A 7,117-nucleotide genomic window follows, 5' to 3' on the forward strand; every position below is an offset into this window, starting at 1 on the left:
TTTAGTTTCAAACCTTTTTAGCTAGTTTATATCTTCTATTTTGATGAACTAGTTTTAAAGTTTCTATGTGCAGCTACACTTTATATGGGACGCTGAGTACAATCTTACCATCAGGAAGATATTCAACCATAAAATGGTTCAGCGGCTATAGCAAATGTTGGAGGATGTTCGTGAGGGGCGAGACTACCTGATTCCTAGCTCTGAGCAAAAATAAAGAAGGCTTTGTTTGTTCATTGGAAGATCGATGAAGGGATCGGCATCGGTGTATCACCAACAGAGCTAACAGCGCATCGGCCAGGTCGTCTAAGTATACCAACGACTCAGTGACCATCATGAAGGTTAAGGCCAGACTGGTATGCAATGACTTTAATTTTGTTAATAACTTAGTTATATTCTTTTACATATCATTACTAGGCATCCTAATTATATTGTTTCAATGTAACATGTGTAGTCGAATTCGTTGGATCACGAGGGGACATTGGCGGAGATGTTCAGGTATACCCACATGTTGAAAGAGAACAAAACGAGATTTGCTTATCAACGGTCTCAGAACCATTATGTAAGTAAACATACATATGATCTTCTGGTATATAATTATTAGAGATTAATTGTATAGCTGTTGTACTAATCATAATAACATGTACTACACAAGAATCCTACTCGCAGAGACTAGAGGCTGCAACTCAGCAATCTCAGCAAAGTGGGGAGGACGCCGTTGATGGCTCTGCTACTTCAGTCGTCGATCCCAATGCGGTTTGGCATGAGACCGCCTCAGCACCGTATAAGAACCACATACACGGGCTAGGATCATTCTTCGCCAGCAGCCTCCGTACCTGCACGTTGAGACTGTCATCAGGCTTTGCCACCAGTTGAGCCGTCAAGCCCGAGGAAGGCGTGGATTTGAGGCTGAAGGTGTAGGAACTCCAACACAACTTTCACCAGTAGACTCATAAGCTGAACGATCATCGGAAGATGTATTAGGAGATCATCACATTCGTGACGGATACGGATGACCTTAGTCTGGAGTGGAGGGAGCAACTGGAGCGGCTTTAGTGGATGGAGGCTCAGATGGAGGTGTACCATGCTCAGATGCGTGCCACTAGCATCATCCCTGCTGGTGGCAACGGTCCTGCTGGTGACACACAGACATCACTGCCTTCTACACCGCCTCCTCAGGGCCACGAGACCGACGATGACGACGATAACGATGACGACAATGACGAGGACGAGGACTACCTGAATCTTTAGTTATTAGTGTATCGTTTTTTTGTTTCATTGTATTTATTTGATGTACTTGACTATTAATTTATTTGAATATTGTATTATTTATTTTAAATAATAGGATTTCATTATTTATCAATTGACCATTAATTGTGTGAAAAATAAATTTAAACTAAAACTTAAAATTGACCATTTATTTCAAAATTTTAAAAAAAATTGACATTACCATCGGATTTATCCGTCAAATAATCCGATAGCAATTACCGTCAGACAAAAAAATTCCGACAGTAAATATTTACCAGTGAAGTTTATATCGTCTGATTCCTTACGACGGTAAATTCGACGGTAATTTAATTACCGTCGATTTTTTCCGTTTTTCAATGAAAAATCTGACGATACTCACGTTTTTCTTGTAGTGATGAGTCGAACCCGCTGGGTCAATTCGCCAAAAAAGGCGGGTTGGGGTGAGATTTTGAACCGCCAATCTGAAAAAGCCTTCCAATCCCGGATCGTCAAACCTATGGGCTTTGGCAGGACGGGGTGGGTTGGCCCGATGGGCTTTTAATGCTACTTTTTAAGCACATTTTGTTAATTTTACTAACAATATAAATTTTTAAAGAAAAGGAATTAGGGTTTCAATTTTTCTTCTTTACAGCCACACACTCATACTCTCTCCGTCTCTCTCACAAGAAGGGAGAAGAAAAATAGGAACAGTGAGTGGGGTGTGAGAGAGACGGAGAGAGTGTGGGTGGGTGGCTATGAGAGAAAAAAATTGAAATCCTAATCCCTTTTCTTTAAGTATTTATATTGTTGGTAAAATTACCAAAATATTCTTAAAAAAACAATGGAAGCCCGTTGGGCCAGTCCGTTCTGTCCCGCCAAAGCTCGCATGTTTGACGATATGGGTTTGGCGGGCTTTTTCAGATTGGCAGGTTCAAAATCTCACACCGACCTACTTTTTTTGGCGATTTTGATGGATTGACCCGTGACAAACCCCAATTTGACGGTTTGTTTTGCCTTGAATTTAGAACATTTTGATAACCTTTTGTCACATTTAGCCTAAGAATTAGCATGGTTTTGTTATCTCTTCCATGATTGTGCTTAAGTGTAAAAACATGCTTTTTAAGCCTTATTTTGGTGAAATCTAGTTTCTGTTTGATTCCATAAGATGCCTTGATGTGTTTGCTAGTAACCGCAGGCTGAAATAGGCTAGGCATGGATCAAAGGAAGCAAGGAAGGAAGCATACAAGTGGAGAGAAGCATAAAAAGTCAAAGAAGCAAAGTCAGCCATGCACGCGCACGCGCACAAGGCGCTCGCGCGCACATTACAGAATCGACCAGGGACGCGCACGCGCACCATGCGCGCACGCGCCGATGCTGGCACATGACCTCATTAATGCAACACGTGCCTGGCGATTTGAGGGGGTTTCTGAACCCATTTTTGGCGCCAAATTGCTAAAGGAAAGGAATAAAAGGATGAAGGATTAAGGGGAAGGCATCATTATCACTTAGGATTTTTCATACTTTAGAAGTTAGTTACCAATTAGTTGAGTTGGAGCTTTGTAGTTAGTTTCTAGAGAGAGAAGCTCTCCCTTCTCTCTAGAATTAGGATTAGGAATTAGGGTTAGATTAGGATCTCATAGTTCTGGGTTTAATTCAAGTCTCCTTCTACTTCTACCTTCAATTGATGATTGCTACACTTTGGTTCTTCTCTCTATCCCTATTCTCTTGTTGTAATTTCTCTTATTTTGTTTCTAGGTTTTGTAATTGAGATACTCTTGTTCTCTCTATTTTCTTTCAATAATGCAATTTGAGGTAATTCATGATAATTGTGATTTCCTTGATTGTTGTTGTTAATTCTTTACATTCAATTGTAGTTAGAATTCATTCTTGTTGTGATTGACTATACTTTTCTCTTGTGCCCTCCAAGTGTTTGATGAAATGCTTGGTTGGATTTTAGTATAGATTTTGTTCCTCTTGGCCTAGGTAGAGTAATTAGTGACACTTGAGTTATCTAATTCCTTTGTTGATTGATAATTGGAGGGATTGCTAATTGGTTTGGAGTGCACTAAAGCTAGTCTTTCCTTGGGAGTTGGCTAGGACTTGTGGCTCAAGTCAATTCATCCACTTGACTTTCCTTTAATTAGTAAGGGTTAACTAAGTGGTAGCAATGAACAATTCTCATCACAATTGAGAAGGATAACTAGGATAGGACTTCTAATTTTCATACCTTGCCAAGAGCCTTTTATAGTTGTTAGTTTATTTTCATTGTCATTTACTTTTCATGCTTCTTATCCAAAACCCCAAAATAACTCATAACCAATAACAAGACACTTTATTGTAATTCCTAGGGAGAACGACCCGAGGTCCAATACTTCGGTTTATAAATTTTAGGGGTTTGTACTAGTGACAAACAATCTTTTGCATGAAAGGATTATTGTTTGGTTTAGAAACTATACTTGCAACGAGAATTCATTTGTGAAATTCTAAACCATCAAAAATCCAATCGTCAAAATGGCGCCGTTGCCGGGGATGAGCAATGGTGTTATGTTATTGGTTATTGTACATATGTGAATAGTGTAAATAGTTTGTCTTTTGCTTGTTTACTAGATTTTGTTAGTTTTATTTTGTTTTTCCATAATGAATTCTCACTTTGGCTATGAGTTTGGCTCTAATTGTGTTGTAGGGAATGTGAACTTCAATGCTAACATGTACCAAGGATGGAACACTACAAGATGGGAGGAGCCTCAAGGAATTGATCACCCCTATTGGCATCAACCTCCGAACACTTATAGGTATAATTCTCATCCTAATGCATGTCAATCCAATGGCTATGGTGAATCACCTTGTGACTTCCAAGCACCGCCACCATATGCCTATGACACTCACCCTCAACATGAACCTCAACCATTCTCACAAGCCTTTCATCACCAAACACCACCCTATGATCCATATCCATCATATAACCCATCATCCACACCATATTTTTATGGCCATTATGAGCAAGAACCTTTAGAACCACCACAACCCTATCAAGATTACTACCATGAACCACCTCAACCCTCACCATCTCCATACCCTTACCAAGAAGAACCACCTTCCTACCATGAACTCTCCCTCCAAAATAATGAACCTTCCTATTCACCCCAAGCCCCAATAGACGATCCTCTCACTTTGTTACTCCAAGGACAAGAAGCCATGAAGCGGGATACACTTGAGTTTGTGACCAATTTGACCAAGGTGGTGCACACTTTAGCCCACCAATGCTTGAATACTCAAGGTACTTCCGTGACCACATGTGAAAAGTCAAAAGAAGAGCAAAGTATGAAGGTGAAATTAGAGAATTCGGTGGAGAAAGAGGAGTCAAATTTTGTATTGGAGCAACTAGAGGAACCTATAATCATTGAAGAAAAGGAAGAAGTGGTTGAAGATTTAGGAGATGTTAAAAGTCCAAGGGAATGTAGTCTCATGGAGAGTTAAGCCATTTCTAGGCTAACTCTAGGCCCCAGGCCCAACCCCATCTGCGCGAGCGCGCGCATCGCGCCAGCGCGCCATTTCACAAATTCGTCAATGTACGCGGACGCGCACTTGCCGCGCGCGCGTCCTTGCGCGGTGCCACCAAACTAGGCCATGGACCAGAGAGTTGGGCGTGCCTCAAGCCCATTCTAAGCCTAAGGCCCAATCTCATGTACGCGTGCGTGCACTGTACGCTCACGCGTAGATCTCCATTCCCCTCAATGCACGCGGACGCGTACTTGCCGCGTGCGCGCAAATCTAGTGGCGCGACTCCCAGGCCATTCTCCAGAGAGTTAGGCCTGAGTTGGGCCAACTCTAAGCCCCTGGCCCAACTCCATGCACGCGTGCGCACATGGTACGCGCACGCGTCCTTCCCTCTTTTTGCTCATCCCCGCTTAAGCGCGTTGTACGCGCACGCGTAGGGACCACATTCTATCAATGGGCGCGGACGCGCAAGGTGCGCGCACGCGCCAATTCAAAAATCGGGATAACCCTAGCTCGCGAGGCACACTGCGCAGTCGCGCAACCCCTCCCCCCCAACCTCCATCTTCTTCTCCTCGCCCCATCTGTCATCGCGGCAGCAGCACCGCCTCCGCCGCCGCGCCATCTTCACCGCCGGCGACTCGCCCTCCCTCACCCTCAACCCCTCTTCCCTTCTCACCACTACCCGTTCTCTCTCTCTCCCTCTCACTCCTCTCAACCACGCCGTGACCAATCCCTCCGCCGCCACCCCGTCTTCACTGCCGGCGGCGCGCTTCCCCCTCTCTGCCCCCCTACACATCCTCCTTTCCTTCTCCCCTCTCACCATCACCCTTCCCCCTCCCCTCAGTTTCTCATCCCTTCGGCCGAACCACCGCGCCACCGTTCACGGCGGTGCCAGTCTGTCTCCGCTGCCCCCTGCCTTATCGTCGTTCCCCCCTTTTTTTTCATTTTCGGTTTTGCCGGCTCCCAGGTTCCTGCTCCATTTCTGCTATCTCTGTTTCTATTTTTCCCTTCTTATTTGTTCAATTATGTTAGTTCCTAGAATTGCATGTTAATTAGCTAAATTCCAATTTTGCATGTTAGGTTAGATAGAAATAATTGCGGTTAGGTAGCTAGGACTGGATAGAGGATTCTAGGCCTGATAAGTGCTCCGTATGTGCTTACTTGCTGTTTGTCTGTTTGACTGTTGTATGCTGCTTTTGGACTGCTTTTGCTGTACCACTGCTGCTGTGCTTAATTGATGCTGCTTTCTTACTGTTTGTGCCATTCTGCTATCCGGGAACGTCCAATTTTAAGCCGGAATGCTGCCCGATTTTCAAGGAAATTATTTTCCTTTTGACCTTTATTTCAGTTTTGGGCAAATTCCCGTTTCCTTTTTGACTTCCCGGATTTGCACAATCATCGTGAACATGAACCGCAATTTCTCGTTCAATTGAGCTTATATATCATCATATCACTAATCCACTTTTCTCACTCACTAATTTCTTTCACCATTTTACTTACACTCACTTTTCACCCTCTTTAACAATTCTTTCATGGATATGATGATATTAGTGCCTTTTGCATATAAGGTGTTACCTTTAATGAGGATTACGGTTTTGGTTCATTCACTTATGCTTACTTGTTCACTTTTACATATTCAGTACAACATCATGATTGCTCTTTGGTAATGGTATCCTGAAATTGTCTTCTTTGTTACATGCTAAATGTTTTATATATTCTATCACATTTTTTCAGGATGTCGGATAAAGGCAAAGCCATAGCCACCGCCTCCAAAAAGAGAAAACACTCTACCCCCTCCATTCCTTCCATCTACAAGAACTATGCCAGGAATCCATTGCAGGACGAGGATAAAGAGAATCAGCAGTTGCCTTCTACCAATCCTGGCAAATTTCCCAATCTCTACTGTGAGCTTCGGTTCTCTAGGTATCGAACCACGAAGCTAAATATTGAGAAGAAGTTGCTCCTACCTAATGATGTGAGACGGCGCATTAATGGTCGGATCCTTGAGTTAGGTATTGATTTTGTTGACCGGGATTTGGGTGACATTAATATATCTTGGGTGAAGGAATTCTACTGCAACTTCTTCCGTCCGACCTTGGATTCAGTTCAGGTGAGGGGTAGAGAGATTCTGCTCACCGAGACCGCCATTGGGGAGGCACTTCATTGCCGACACATTCCACATGACCAGTGTGCCCATCATCAGGCTGAGATAGCCATCCATACCATGACTTTTGATTATGAGGCGCTTCGGCGCGTGATTGGGATACCGGAGGCTTCATGGGTTATGGATGCGGGCAACACCAAGCCAAAGGGGATGTTATTCACTCATTTGACTAGGGAGGCCAAGACTTGGCAGATGATCTTCGCCCACTACGTCCTGCCTACCACCCACTTT

General features: G+C 43.5%; 1 long non-coding RNA gene across 1 annotated transcript; it reads left to right on the forward strand.

Moving 5' to 3' along the window:
- The first annotated feature begins 284 nt into the window (after positions 1-284).
- LOC110266625 (uncharacterized) lies at positions 285-859 on the forward strand. Its single transcript, XR_002354068.2, has 3 exons — positions 285-353; positions 452-559; positions 653-859. It is a non-coding gene; the product is annotated as an uncharacterized LOC110266625 (long non-coding RNA).
- The last annotated feature ends 6,258 nt before the right edge of the window (positions 860-7,117 follow it).

The sequence above is a fragment of the Arachis ipaensis genome, chromosome B9 (assembly GCF_059453495.1).
Source record: "Arachis ipaensis isolate K30076 ecotype BB chromosome B9, ASM5945349v1, whole genome shotgun sequence".
In the NCBI taxonomy this organism is placed as follows: domain Eukaryota; kingdom Viridiplantae; phylum Streptophyta; class Magnoliopsida; order Fabales; family Fabaceae; genus Arachis; species Arachis ipaensis.